We start from the raw sequence: 15,492 nt of genomic DNA, 5'->3' as shown, positions 1-15,492 counted from the left end.
GATTAAGAGAATTGACTCTGGAGACCCATTGATATTTTGGCCAATGAAATTTTTATTTTTATTTTTTTAAGATTTTGTTTATGAGAGAGAGAGAGAAAAAACACAAACAGGGAGGAGAAGAAGAAGCAGGCTCCCCATAAGCAGGGAGCCTGACGCGGGGCTCCATCCCAGGACCCTGGGATCATGACCTGAGCAGAAAGTAGATACTTAACCAACTGAGTCACCCAGGAGTCCCTGGTCAAAGAAATTTTTAACAGAGACTTAGGATATTGGCAAATATTTTATTAAGCACTTAACTAATATTGTTTTTTTGTATCTACTGTGTGTTAGGCACTGTGCCAGGTGCTAAACATAAACCAGAGAAAAAATTCCTATCCACAAAGAAATTACAGTCTAAGGGTGATAGTAAAGAGGCAAATGAGTAAATAAGCAATGAAATACCCAGTGATGAACAGATAGGTGCTTTATGAACACAACGTAGAAGTACTTAACTCAATCCCACAGACTCAAATAGCCTTTGCAGAGGAAATGGCTTTACCTGAGACTTGAAAGTTAAACAGGTATGAGCCAAATGAAGTGATGAGGGGGTAGATATGGAGTGGTAAATCATGCCAGAGGGAACAACTTACAAGAAAGCACTCAATACATTTAAGGTATATGAAGCACTCAATAGAATGTATCAAGCAGTCAATCAGATTCTCTTTCCTGGAAGGTTTGAATGCAATCTGCACAGAAAAAAAAGAAAGGTTTAGGTAGTAGTGTAAGGAGAGAAGCAGAAAAAAAAGTATCTAGAAGATTGTTCAGAAAAGAAGAAGCAACAGCTGATGGCTGCTTCTAAAGGAACAGTGTGATCAAGTTACCAGAGAATTTCTCACTGGACCGTAAGTATCACAGTCCATCATGGGTCTGCTACTGTATCCTGAGAAATACATTAAGTTTTTCCATGCAGCTATTATAAGAGCCTATAAGAACTCTTCAGTTGTGGGAGACAAGTCCAATTTGAAAATGATTAACCAGTGTAAAATTCAGTGGCAGACCATAAATTCAAGGATGACTGAATGTAATGGTTTAAAATCGTATCACCAGAAAAAGAACTGTTTCACTTTCACTCCATCTCCCAGCCCTGCTTTTCTTTCCTTCGTCTTCCTGCTTCCTTTACACAGCCTGTCTGCAAATGGTCCCTATTAGCAGCTCCAGTTTTACACTTTACTAGCCAGGGGACCCCATCTTCCCCAAGAGTTCCAGCCACGGTTTGGGTCTTGCACCCATCCATGAACCAATCACTGAGGCCAGGGACAGGTGGTTCTCCTCTTGCTCTATCCTACATTATATTTTTCCCCCTGAGTCAGGGTCAGCTCCACCTAATCACATGGACTGAGGTATGTGGGTCTTCAATGGAAAACTGAGATGCAGTGGTTGGCAAGGGGAGAATGGAAGCTGAGAGGATGGAAGTAGCAGGTGTCTTCCCTAGACAGTTCCCAGGACACCCTTATTTCCCTTTAAACAAGTGTTCAGCAGCTTAGGGGAACTGAGCATGATTTCTGCTCCTTGTAGCCTAAAAGTACCTAGCAAAAATCATCATTTGAAAAATGGTCCTGTATGAAATATAGGTTCACATGTATGACATGAAGTTTTTAAGTAGAAAGTGATGGTTATCTGCAAGTATAAATGGCTAAAATGCCCAAAGGTAAAAACCAAATGCTTCCACATTGCATACTCATGACAACAGTGTAGACACAACCCCAGTTTTCAGAACCTAAAGCCATGTAGGACTCCTTTGTCTTAGAGTTTAGCTAGAAACCTTTTGTTATGAAATGATTACTGTCTTCTCTCACTGTAATTAGAGTAATTGATTTAAAATTGCCTAGCACAACAGCTGGAGCAGAATCAGTTCTTTAAAAAATTGTTTGCCTGGGATGCCTGGGTGGCTCAGCGGTTGAGTACCCGCCTTCGGCCCAGGACGTGATCCTGGGGTCGCAGGATCGGGTCCTGCATCCGGCTCCCTGCATGGAACCTGCTTCTCCCTCTGCCTGTGTGTGTCTCTGCCTCTCTCTCTCTCTCTCCTTCTCTCTCTCATGAGTAAATAAATAAAGTCTTTAAAAAAATAAAAATAAAAAATGGTTTGTCTTGAATTTCACAAATGTGAACAATCAATAGGCTAAGTTTGATAATAGAAAATGGCATAACGCAGGGGCGCCTGGCTGGCTCAGTCAGAGGAAAGTGTAATACTACCTCGATCTCAGGGTAGTGAGTTTGAGCTCCACACTGAGGGTAGAGATTGCTAAAAATAAATAAACAAACATTAAAAAAAAAGAAAATAGTATAATTCAAGGGCTTGGTCCTCATGGAACACTGAGTTCATTAAGGAGACAGACAAAAATACAAATTAAGTACAGTATTTTAATAACTACAACAAAGATTGATACTTGATTCAGGCATATCCCAGAGGAGGAAGTAATTAAATATGAGAATGGGTGGTTTTGGCAAGTGTTCCTGGAGGAGGTGAAAGCTAAATCGAATTTTGAAAGGCAACTAGGAATTTGGTAAGTGGCTATGAAGAAAGGGCATTTCGGGGGGGGGGGGGGGGACAAATAAAAGCAAAGTCCTCGTGTTGTAGAACAATATACTAACATGTTCTAAAAACTATCACAGGAATAGAAAATGTGAGTTAGGGAGCAGCAAGAGATGATGCCAGTGATTTGAGTTTCTCTTATCTGATCAATTGAATAAGACTAGTTTAAGAATATTCCAGATAGAGATAATCTAAACATTAAATAGGAAATTGATTATACAATGGAAAAGTAAGTATACAAAAAATGACGCTGCAGAAGGCTATTTTGTATCAGAAGAGAAGGGATAGGAAGAGGTGATTGGGCAGGAAGGGAGGGAGGGATGTAGGAAGAGAGGAAAGAGGGAGGGGAGGAGGAAAATAAGTAGGAACCTGACCTATATGGCTTGCTATGGTCTTCCAGAAAACCAAATGCACTCAGGTAACATCAAAACGGGCCAAATGTGAATCTTCGGTGTTTCTATACTGATTCTCTGTGAAAGATGCAGCTAAGATCCCAGAAGAAGCTGACCTTCCTTCTCCCTTACTGACAGAACTTCAGTTTTGATTGGGGCACCAGGATGTCTAGCCTAAAAAAAAAAAATCTAGGCAAGCCCATTCCTCCTTGCTAGGTGCTCATTTTCAGAGCCTCCCTGGGTGATGTGGTGGTGACTGAATTCTGACCAAATACTTGGGACTATGAGAGTGGGTACTGGAAAATAATTATTCTTGCATGAAAAAAAATTAGAGGTTTCTTTTTCCACAGGAATTCTTTTCTTCCTGTTGGAGAGGAGCACAGAAATCTTTTCCCTCTATCCTCCTAGCTTCTCCAGCTGAGGCCCTACAAATTAGACAGACAAAGATAAATTAAGGAGGGAAAAGGAAACAGAGTTGATTTACACATGCACCCTGCCTAGATGCAGTGGAAACTCAGTGGTGCATAACTCAAACCAGTGGGCTGATCTTAACAAAGAATGTTTGTAGAAAGGTGACAAGACAAAGGAAAAAGGGGTACAGGCTTTTAGGGACAGCAAACTGTGGGAAGGTAAATATATGAGGGGAACCTAATGAATGAAAGACAAGGGCTATTTTAGTAAGATCTGTTTACAGACCCATCTTGGGATGGGCTCTGTCTTCTTCATGGCCATAAAACTTCCCCAGGAAAGGGGGTTTATGGCCATCCTCATTTCTCAAAAGTTTGTTTTTTTGTCAGATAAGGAAAGCTCCAAGAAGGCTTTGTTCTGCATCTGTTGGTTCCCATTTGCCTCCAGCTCAAAATAATGCTTATTGCCAAAGCGGCATATTTTGCGGTGGCACATTCGGATCCCCTATATTGTTTTGAATGTAGTTTGTAATGATAGAATTTTTGTAGTGATGGCAGCAGCCTTCTTGTAGCCACGCAGTGATAAGTCTGTTTAGAGGCCAGTACTGGGCTGAATGTGGGGATATAAAGGACATAGTAGTTATGGTCCCTGAGACCAAAAAGCCTATAACCCCGAGTGTCAAGACATGCCCACGTGCATTACCAGGGAACAATTACAAAGCAACTTACAGTATTCCTCAGTGCCAACTAGCGTAGGAGTGATGGCAGCCCTCCAGGATCTACTGTTGGTAACTCCTCCTGCCAATGCTTCTTGCCAATCCAGCTAAGCTGAAGAAGTTTTTAGGAAAGATGTGACATTTAGAGAAGATTCCAGTCTCAAATTCTTATCTTTTTCAAATACATTGCGGCCCCTGGTTAAGCACTACTAACAGCTTTCACTCAGATAGAAAATATACTATCAGACAAGCAGGGGCTAGACATCGGGACTCCGTCTTGGGAAAGGTACTTTTAGCTGTCAGACATCATGAAGGTGACTTCATGATGATTTGGATTCCTGGTCTGTAAACTGGAGATGATGATCCATTCAACAGATATCTCCTGAGCACTTACCAAGTGTTGGAAACTATTTTAGGTGATAAGGATATAGAAACAAACTAGAGACAAAGTCCCTGCCCTCATAGGTAATAGATATCAATAAACTCTATCAAGATGCAGTAGCAAGCCCCGTGGAAAAACATAAAGCTGGCAGGGTGAGAAGGAAAAAAAGAAAGGCAGATAAGCGGGGTGGGAGCTGAATTTTTACATAGAATGGTCTAGAACACACCTCTTTGATGAGAGGCTTTCATTTCCTTCTCTGTGTGTGTTTGCACGCGTGCGTCTGTGTAGGGGGAGGGAGGCACACGCATGCTCAGGCCTGCTTTTCTGGGGGCTTAGGGGTGGAAGTCAAATGACTGAAAATATGTAAGAAGTGCTTGGTAAATAATCGGGCGATATAAAGCATAAGATGTTATTATGGTTGTTCTTATTGCAGGGAAGTCTGAACTCCTTAGTTTGACATTTAAGATCGTGAGCATCGTAACCTTCCAACCTACCTTTCCAGTTTTATATCCACTCTCCTGTATAAACCTAACTTCCCAATTTATCTAATTCACTTGGTGATGAATCACGTACCATCTCCTGTTGCTTCTCCAATCATTTCTTCTGTTGAAATCCTTTATTATTCCATTTTTCATAAATTCTGTGTGCCAATGAAATGATAAACTTCTCTACAGCAGAATGTTTCTATAAATGCCTTGAGCATAAAAGGTGTTCAATAATTTTTATTGATTTTGTTTGACATGCTGGTTTAATGTTTCTCATCACTTTGAAAACCATCACTCGGTTTGGAATTTGATGTTATATTCTTTTTGCATGAGTTTTGACTTGCATTATTTATCCTGGAACAGTGTACTCTTTGAGAAGCAGAATTTTGAAACATTCTGATAGCTAAAGGCGGCCTTTAATGGTGGTTAGGACTTCCCCTAAGGTTTATCTTAGTGTCATTCAGACCAATAGGCAGCCTCTAATCCCTTATGTCCCTTTCACGACCATATTCTTACAGATCTTCATGGCCTTTTGATGTTCTTGGGGTATTTCTTGCCGCTGCACATTTGTTATAGTCTCTTGCATGACTTTCAAGTGAATTTTTCCATTGAAAGAACGTCCTAGCAGTCAGAAATCAAGCAGAAGAGAGGGATGAGTAAGGTATAGTATAAGTACTATAGGATAGGTACTAAGTGAGGTTTAGGGAGGCATAATAATGATCCTCCAAAAATATCTCTACATCCTAATCCCTGGGACCTATGAATATGTTACCAGACATGACAAAAGGGTCTTTGTAGATGTGTAAATTAAGGATCTTGAGATGGGAGAGATTATTCTGAATTATCTGGGTTGACCCAAAGTAATCACAATGATGTTTATTAAAGGGCTGCAGGGGGGACACCTGGGTGGCTCAGTGGCTGAGCGTCTGCCTTGGGCTCTGGGTGTAACCCGGGTCCCTGGACCGATTCCCCCATTGGGCTCCCCACAGGGAGCCTGCTTCTCTATCTACCTATGTCTCTGCCTCTCTTTCTGCTTCTCTCATGAATAAATAAGTAAAATCTTTAAAGGGGTGCAGGAATATCAGAATAAAAGGAGATAAGACAATAGAAATCTGCTCTGAGTGATGTAGTCACAAGCCAAGGAATGTAGCCTGTCACTAGAAGCTAGGTAGGAACAATAAGGAAGGAAAAGATTATCCCCTCAGAGCCTCCAAAACGAATGCATAGCCCTGCTGATCCTTTGATTTTAGCCCTATAAGACCTATTTTCAGGCTTTAGACCTCCAGAACTGTAAGATAATACATTCGTGTTGTATTAAGCCACTACATTTGTAGTAATTTGTTACAGTGGCAGCAGGAACTAATACAGTAGTTTAGTAAAAACAACCCCCGAAATAGAAACCTGTCACAGTCTAGCCCCTACTGCCTGCGTATTAATTGTTAGTCTCAAGAAAAATCATTCCACCTCAGTTCTTCTTTCCTGTAACATGAAATTATTGCTGCCTTACAGTGTTGTTATGAAGACAGAGAAAATCATTTATGTGAGCGCTTTGTAAAGTGTTTCATTCTACACAAACTTTGGGCGTAAAACTTTGCCCGAGCTTTTCTTAATGAAGGTGAGAACTAGAAGAAAGACATCTGACGTTGGTGCACCAATGCCTTAAATGAAAAAAAAAAAAAAACCCAACAAAACAAAAAAAATATAACCACCATAAAAAGGTAACTGCCCTTGTTGTTTTGAAAGGGGCTGACCACAGGGAGGGCCACCCAGCACATGTGTGATAACCTTCTCTCCATCAGCCAAATTGAACATGATGAATTGATTACTGCATTTTTTTTATTTTTATTTTTTATTTATTTTTTATTTATGATAGTCACACAGAGAGAGAGAGGCAGAGACACAGGCAGAGGGAGAAGCAGGCTCCATGCACCGGGAGCCCGACGTGGGATTCGATTACTGCATTTTGACCCAGAGCTAAGACACAGCCTTAGGGTCCTTCTTAACCCAACTTCAGAAAGTTGCCTAAATCAACTAGAGCTGGCATGAAATAATTTACTTCAAAACCCTGGCCTACTAGTTTAGAAAGTCTGGTCCTTTGGCCAGCAGCATGGACAAAAACCATGAGCCCTTTAGGAATGCAGATCCCCAGGCCCACACCAGACCTACTGAATCAGAACCAATCATTTCAACAAGATCCTTGGGTGAGTCCTTGTGCACTGGTCGAGAGGACATATTCTGGAGTGGTCTGCATCCCGCTGGTGCAGCTCACTCCGGTGTGACCTCAAGCAACGTGTCTGAATCATGGAAACCTGTTTTCTTGCCAGTACAGTGGAGAATAATACCCACCTCACCGAGTTGTGGGAATTAGAGAAGGCACACAGAAAGCATTTTTTTGCACAGTGCCTGCCAACAATACTCACTCAATAATGGTTCTTTGCATGGTGCCGTTTGCACCATCCGCAGCCGCTGACCGTACTGCATATCACTTAGCATTGCTGGAGCCACTCAGCAGGGACCCTTTCAAAGCCATCCACGCCCACGGATGGGGGCGGGGGAGTGGGGAAAGACCAGAAGACTGTCCGCAACGCCAGCTCCAAATACGCAGGATACTGTACGTTTTGCAACACACACGAAACGTCGGCGGCGGTGGCGGGGGGGGGGGGTTCCCTCGGGGGGGGGGTCCCTGCTCTCCGATCTTCACCGCGCGTGGCTTCATCAGAACCCGCCAGCCGGAGTCTAGACACAGACATGGAGGCCGGTGCCCTGCGGCAAGGAGCAGGGGCCAGAATTCCTGCCGAGCCGCCCTCGGCCCCCGGCCCCCCGCCCCCGGCCTCCACCTCCGGCTCCTTCCTAACTTTCCGGTCGCCTCGCAGCGGAGCCCTACGCCTCCCTCCCGCCCGGGCCCGGGGGCGCAGCCAGCCCCGCGGCGAACCCTTCCCCCGGGACCTGGCCGGCTGCGCCGGGGCGCGGCGGGGGCGGAGCTCGGCGTCCCGCCGCCTTCGCCTTCGCCTTCGCCTTCGCCTTCGCCGCCGCCCGCGAAGCCGCAGCCCCCTCCGCCGCGCGGCCGGGTGGGCGCCCCGGGCCTGAAGGAGGCGCGGCCGGGCGCGTGCACTGGCGCCCCCCGCTGGCTCGGCGCCCGGCGGCGGGGGCGGCCCCGCGGTCCCGCCCGCCTCCTGCGCGCCGCCTGCGCTCTTTGCATAGTAATTCCAGCTCCTGCGAGCGCCCGGCTCGCTCCCGGCGCGGGTCTAAACGGGACCGGAGCCCGCCGGGGCCACCCGCGAGGCGCCGAGAGCCGTGCCTGGGACATGCGACGGGGAAACCCCGCCGCAGCGCAGGCAGGAGCCCCGCGGCGCCGGGGAGAGGAGCCGGGCAGAGCCGGGCAGAGCAGGTAGGCGAGCGGCGGCCGCGGAGGGGGGACCGCCCCCCGCGCCCCTGCCCCGCGCCCCGCCCCCCGCGCCCCTGCCCCGCGTCCAGCCCCGCGTCCCGCCCGCGCCGCCGCAGCTCTGCGGGGTGCCCGGGACCGCCGCCGAGGGATTGGGCCCCACCTTGTGCCCGGTGACCCCTTCCTTGCCTGTTGCTCTCGTCCCCATCCCATCCTGCGCCCCAGGAGGGGCCAGTCTTTCTCGCAGGTGATGAATTTCTCTGCAAGGTCATTGCTCCCTTAGACTCTGGCTTCGAAGGTAAAGGGAAGAAGATGCCTGCTGTCCCCGCTCTCGGGTGGGGGGGAATCAGTCGGGTCTGCACACTGTGCAATCCAGATAGGTGTGTGTGCGCGCGTGTGGCAATACTGTACTTGCATTTTCCTCGTTTTCCCGTGCTTATTCTCTTTAGAGTCGAAACACTATGGTTGTGTGTGTATATGCATTAATACACGCACACATGTACATATATATATATATTTTTTTTTTTCTTGAAATAGGTGGAGAGAGAAGGAGGGCCGGCAGAGGTTGATAAAGGGAAAGCATTGTAGAGACCTGTTCAGTATCTAGAGGTGAACTTTGGAACCACATTAAATCAAGGTAGAGACTAAGGGCTATAAATGGTCCTTGGGAGATGGATTTTAGAAAACATCTGAAGAACAGTGCCGGCCGATACACACAACAGATTTTCATCCTATCCAGGCAGATCTAAAGGGTATACGCAAAATTTCAGACGCAACAATGGACAATGAAAGGGGGGGCGGTGCAGGGGAAGGGAGGTACTTGGACACTGGGAAGTGGATTTTGGGGGGTGGGAAGGCGGCAAACCACTGTCGGATTTAAAGGGCCTCCAGAAAAAGCACTGGGAGAGATCTCTGCTTAGGGGGTAGGCAGTTCAAGGTTAAGATGATGTGAATGCCCAGAAAGCAGCAGAGGCCCTGGGGGAAAAGGCAAGGAGGCAAGGGAAGCTCAGAGTCACCAAGGAGCAACTGCCTTTCATTAAGGTATCTCCTTCCTGTTAAAGCAATACCTGGGTATGACCCACCTGAATATTTTTCACGACCCGTTTGTTAAAGAACCATGTTTTCATTTTATTTTTGCGAGGAATCTGGGTCATGATGGGACTGAAAGAAACTGAAGTGTTTACAACACCAGCAAGATTTGGAGAGAGAGTTGATTAAGGCTTAGCTTCATGAAATATTTACACATCTCTTGCGTGGGCTTTTGTTTGCTCTTGTTGGCACTGCTGCATATTTTACTTCGATAATGCTTTGAGTGTACTTCTCTCGAATGTGCTTATTTTCTAGTTATAAACTATTCTTTCTTTTCCATTGTGTTCACCATTGGCCTGCCCTAAGTCTGGGTATAAAGACACATGAGTCACAGCATAAAGAAGAAAATCTGCTCTGTCTCGCTATCTGTGAACGACAGAAGTTTGTATTAGAGAATGTTTTTTAAATGGAATCACAAAGGGCACTTTCCAAGTTTTTATGTGTTGGTGAGGGGCAGGGGAGGAAATCGGTTGTTGATTCATAAACAGAAAAAAAAAGTAGTAATAGCCCCTGCGAGTCTAGATGTTATATCACTGGGATTTATTTTGGAAACAGAGCAGAGGAACTCATGGAGATCCGTGCAGAGTATGTTGTGTGGTAGTGATGCTTCACCTCGTCACTAACTGGACTTTTATGGAAATGATGAGGACAAAATCAAAAGCGCTGAGCTTGGTATGGGAGGTCGAGTCCTGAAGCATGACCTGAATCAGATCAGTCTCAGTTGGAGGTCGGGGTGGGGTCCAACAAGGTGTTTTGAAATTTGAGTGAAATTTTTTTAATCGCCTCAGTACACTCGCCTTAATTATTTGACCCTGCGAAATTTTCTTGATTGTGCCTCAAATATATGTAAAGGAATATATTAGGTACAGCTCTCCTTCACTAGAAGAATTTCCAGTCAGAAACTCTACAGCTTATGGGGAAGCATTAAGATAACAGTCACGGAATCCAAAATCCTAAAAGACTGGCCTCAGAGATTCAAGACACACAATTCCAGCCCTAGCTCACACCTGAGTTTCTTCAGTGGTAACAGTTTCTGCCCTCGATGTACTCATTCATTGATTCATTCATGCATTCAACATTTGTCTACCCAGAACTCACCATGGCCCTAGACTGTGGAATAGAAGAGTGAGTGAGACACAGCCTCTGCCGGCCAAACTTGGGAGGCAGGAAGTACCAGCTGGTTAAGTGCTCTGACAGGGCCTGCACAGGGAGCTGGGAATCCAGGTTGTGGAGGTAGAGAGGACAAGGAGGTGCCCAGAGACCTGGAGGACCAGAGGAACTGGTCTGGTAAAGAGAAGAGAGAGGAGCCGTCCTGGTACAAGGACCAAAGAATGAAGAGGCCCAGGAATAACAAGTAGCTCTAGGTGGGTGAAACACTGTGAGTAGACAAAGATGGAAAGAGGAGGTTGAAAGGAAGCGAATCGAGCCTCAAACTGAAATCCCATAGAGCCGCTAACTCCTCTGGTCCGGAAACTGGTTCCCTGGGTAAATTAGGGATGTCATTTATATGGAGGCACTATGTTGTTCGTGTCACCCAACTTTATAATCTTCAAATGTCTAGAAACTCTACTTATGAACCTGTAATAACCTGATTAAAAGGGAGACATGCCCTTGAGAAAGTCACAATTCTCTGTGCCTCAATTTCTTCATCCACGAAATGTCTACTACCTACTTTGCGTATGGTGAAAATAAAAGGGAATGAGAAAATGGAGTTTTATAGAAATGCAGAGAATCTTATATGTATGATAACAGTGCTCAGGGCAAAAAGACAGAAAAGACTGTCTATGCAAGGATTTAACTGTCCCAGATGACTCCAAGAGGCGCAAGTATGATGGTCTGAAAAACAGAATGAAAAAAAAAAAAAAAAGTAACTCAGAAACACGTGCTAAAGAGAACCAAAAGGTCTCATACAATTTTTACATTATGTTTTAAGTGAGGGAAATATATACAGTAGTCCCATAGTAATCAGTAAATGCCCCTCTAGAATGGTCACAACCCATTGTGAAGTCAGTTTACTGGGTCCGATGGCATTTTTATTTTTATTTTTTTTAAAAATAAAATAGAGTAAAACAGAATAAAAGGATAAGTAAGTATAGTTCATGGAACTTTTTAATCAAATATATATTTGTAGGTATATATACACATAGGACTATGATGTAGAATGTATATCTTACTATGCATCATGTTCCAAAAAGTCCAGAAGCTACTGTTTTAAGTGACAAAGAAGAGATGCTTCCAGTTTGCAAGATCCCAAGAGGCAGTTGGGGAGATCTGATACCTAAGCATTTACACAGTATTCTGAATAGCCAAGCTGCCCTGAGAACGGCAAGACATCATGACTTGCCATTGATTCACAGCAGTATAGTCATGTGAGGAGACCTTGCAGACTGCATTAATCTGGAAAGGCTTCAAGGAGGAGGTGGAAGGTGAGCTAGTCTAAGAAAGATGAATGGATCTGGATGGGCAGTGAGGAAGGGACAATGTTATAGAGGGAGGAAGCAAAGAATGAGGTGGGTAATGTGAGATTTTTTTTAAAGAATCATTTAGGAAAGAAAAGAATGAACATTGAGTCGGGGGAGAGAATTGTAGCAGAATTTCTGTTTAGACTAAAATCCCACTCGCAAGTTGCTATTTATTTTATACCTAAGATTTCTTTTCCTAATACTACTGGTTTCTTAAACTCTAGACAAAATAGCTATAACATCATAAATCTGTCATTTCCTGCCTTTACGAAAGTCTCTTTTGCAACAATTTACTGGCTAGGCCTTGTTTCGATCGAATTTAATAAACAATTGAAATCACATGATACACCACATTGTAGTATGAGCATTTGATTTCTCAGAACACAAGGACAATCACTGGCACAGAGGGACAGGGGTGATCAAGTGACTGTCACAAGTCCAGCAAACCTTTCTCTTCTCTAAGTCTCTTTCCTGTGTGCCTCTTGGGTAGAAAGTCCCATGCTTTCTGGAAACCCACAGCTTCATGAAGATGAAACAGACCACTTGGTGCTCACAACCCCAAAAGGAAGGCCAGAACCTGCCAGATTTTATTCTTCAGTTGCTCTATGACTTGTTCATCATTTTGGTTAAATATTTAAATAGGTTTGTATTCATTTTGAGACATTAACCTCTGTGTGTTTTGCTGCATCCTGATGGCTATCTTGAGGAGATAAAATCCGATGAGAAAGCCTTCACTCGTATTTTTTAAAATGTTTGGTGAGCTTCTTTCAGCTCTTGCTCTTTCCCACGGAATGAAACAGTGATCTGTTCTGTTTTATTTGAATAAAATTATACCTTTAACCAGAAGAACAGCATCAGTTGAAATACTCAGGTGCCTTGAGATGATTTGGAGTTCGGTCAAATATGGAGATCCACTTTTTTTAGAAAGATGTCTTTGATTCTTTTCATCTCCTTCTTGCCACATCAGAATGTTCAGATTAGTTATCACCTCTGTACCTGTGTTTTTTTTGTTTTTTTTTTTTTTGCCTGAGACTCAAGTCTGGAATAGTAAAAACATTTAGAGGCTGCATTTGAATTGAAAAGACATTATTGAATTTCATAGGGGGGTGGATGTAAATGCACTTACAATTTAGATTACTTACTGTCTTGAATGCCAGTAAGAAAAATGTTCACAGCTTTTTATCTGGGCTTATTGGAGTTGGCAACACAATAACAGATTTCTAATTTTTCATGTCTGTAATTAGCTTGTCGGTTATATTTTAAAGCTAGCAGCATAATTGGGGGGCTGAATTATTATTACTAGGCAGTAATAACTTACCCTTAACTGGAAGGTTAAATATGACCCATTGAATCTGAATCTGCATCTGGAGGCAGGGCTTAGAAACCTATTATTTTGTGATGGTCCTAAAGTGATTTCAGTAGTCAGGTTTGAACACCACTGCTTGGTCCTGCATTTAATACATACCAGGAAATAAAAAGATTCCAGGTGAGTCCCGAACGAGTGAGTAGCTTGTCCTAATCATTGTTGGAGCTGGGGCTAAAATCTAGATCTCTGCTTTCTAATTCTTTACTGATTCTCTGCTAGGGGGAGAAGGAATAGGGTCTGAAGAGAGGATTTGAATGGCTCCAGAGTGGTGGGGGGAAGGGAATTTAATTATTCCTGCAGCCCTTCCTCCCAAATTGAGTGTCAATGCAGTGAGCCTTTCTAAGTGACAGTGCAGTGATCTCTGTCCCAGGGGACTGATGTGGCAGAAAAATTGTGGGCACCAGCTGTGTGATCTGAGGCACGGCGCTTTCTTGGCCTTACACACCAGATTCAATTTAAAAATGTTAATTCTTGTGTCTTAAACCCAATGGATACCCAAGCCAGCCCTGGGAAGATTGCTTTAGTCAATAGTCACAGCTTGTGATACTTGCCGAAGAACCAAGCAAACCCTGAAAAAACTCAAGGCTAGAGAGTAAAAAGTCCCAAAGTCACAGGCACCTCCAGGGACCTTGGAGCTCTGGCTAATTCAGTAACAGCTGGACAGAGAGCTCCAGAGCTCCTTAAAAAAAATCATATTTGCATCTACTAATTTTCTGGAGAAAAGGAGTTGCAGAGGATCCTTTTTTAAGCCTGAATTGCAAATGGTCCAGCAAAGTAGGAGATCTGGTTTAGGGGGGATAATCAAGATGTTTTATGGGAATAGACTCTTGGTGGTTTTTTTAGGATCTTGATTCCTAAATAACCTAAAATTAAAACAACCATATTATGTCTATGGGAGACTCTTCTCTTTCTGTATAATGTACAACTTTGGGTAAATTAAACGCTTGAGGGAGTTAAGCATTTGTGTTCCCTATATTCTCAGTCATCAGAGCATCTTTTTTGCTTCAATTCCTGTTGACAGTTTATCTAAAATGTGATAGTCTGTGCCTATGCATCTGCCTTAATAAGTACAATATGGCAGATATCATCAGGATTCAGAATTTTGCATCAGCTCCAGATTTTTATTCTGAATTATGGCTGTGTAGGACAGGGCCGCTGAATACAAGCTAGAAATTTTTAATTGTTTTTCTTCTTTTTTACTCTGATATGAATTTGCTTTCTCCTGATACACTTTTTAAAATCTGTTGTTCAAAAATGCAAAAGATATTTGATTCATCGTGGATTCCACTTCATTGGACTTTGGCATTGCCTTTGCCATTACATCATTTTGGAAGGCTCCGTCCTTCATCCTAAATTAGCTTCTCAAGCCCCTCAAAACAATGATTTAAAGATCAGTTATTTCAGAAAACCCTCCATGATTCTTATGCCCTGTCCCTAACTATTTTCTTCTACATAGCATGAATTTTTAATTTATACTTAGTTACTTTGTTTCCTAAGCATGGCTTTCTTTGAATCCTACAAATTATTTCTCCTTAAAAAATTCAGGTAAAAATGAAGCAACTAGAATTTTAATGCTAATAAGAATTTTAATCAGCTCGAAGGTTAATAAATGGATGTACATTTCCCCTTGCATCCTCGAATGAGTAAAAATTGCTTATGACAAATGGGTGTGGAGATTTGGTCTTGTTTTCATGTTGAACATGTTCTGAAAGCTGTCCGAGAACAGAAATCTGTCTATGTCAGGGTCAGGGGCTGAGCTCTCATTAAGTGAATGGAAATGCCTATGCAATCTCCTTTCATGTGGGGATGATTTCACGTCTATACATATAGATTCTCAGAGCAGAAGAATCCTTGGCGGCAAGCATCTGAGAGACCTGGTGCTCTTCACTTGACCTGTCCCGACCTCAGGTTCGAAGATGTATGCACCAGATTAAAAATTAAAAACTGGCAGTTTCTGGGTCCAGCAGGAAGATCATGTTTTATTTGGCTTGCAGGTATTTCTTTTTTAAGTAAGCCAGTATTTAAAAATCAAGAGATCTATTATTCAAAATGAAACACTGATGGTTATTCTCTGGGTAGGAGCTAAATAACAGTATGTGCTATCTCTTTATTTCACGCTAGCCCCCACTACGCCCTACTGTCTCTCTGACACTGAGGCTTCATGTACGTCGCTTGTACTCAACAACTGTATTTAATAGGAATCGAGCCTGGGAAGTTTGGACTAGGTGTTTTCTAAGTA

The 15,492-nt window shown here is 43.5% G+C and overlaps 1 protein-coding gene and 1 long non-coding RNA gene across 7 annotated transcripts in view; one reads left to right on the top strand and one right to left on the bottom strand.

The window, feature by feature from the left end:
* Window positions 1-8,303, bottom strand: part of LOC144304342 (uncharacterized) — a 110,127-nt gene extending 101,824 nt beyond the window's left edge. Inside the window, exons 1-3 of one of the 2 annotated variants that reach the window (XR_013371241.1) lie at window positions 7,375-8,302; window positions 5,043-5,575; window positions 4,101-4,199 (exon numbers count right to left, since the gene is read on the bottom strand). This is a non-coding gene — a long non-coding RNA (uncharacterized LOC144304342). Of the gene's footprint in view, window positions 1-4,100; window positions 4,200-5,042; window positions 5,576-7,374 lie in introns of both variants that reach the window. The other variant, XR_013371242.1, reaches the window with a different exon arrangement.
* The window catches only part of GPRIN3 (GPRIN family member 3), a 70,127-nt gene continuing 62,825 nt past the window's right edge, over window positions 8,191-15,492 (top strand). The window contains exons 1-2 of one of the 5 annotated variants that reach the window (XR_013371240.1): window positions 8,448-8,634; window positions 8,874-12,666. The gene's annotated coding sequence lies outside the window, so the exon portion shown is untranslated. Of the gene's footprint in view, window positions 8,343-8,442; window positions 8,635-8,873; window positions 12,667-15,492 lie in introns of those variants that run through there. The other 4 variants (XM_077882864.1, XM_077882863.1, XM_077882862.1 and 1 more) reach the window with 4 other exon arrangements.

Source organism: Canis aureus, chromosome 33 (genome assembly GCF_053574225.1).
Source record: "Canis aureus isolate CA01 chromosome 33, VMU_Caureus_v.1.0, whole genome shotgun sequence".
Lineage (NCBI taxonomy): Eukaryota > Metazoa > Chordata > Mammalia > Carnivora > Canidae > Canis > Canis aureus.
The sequence above is the reverse complement of the archived record's forward strand: the minus strand, read 5'-3'. Positions and strand labels throughout refer to the sequence as shown.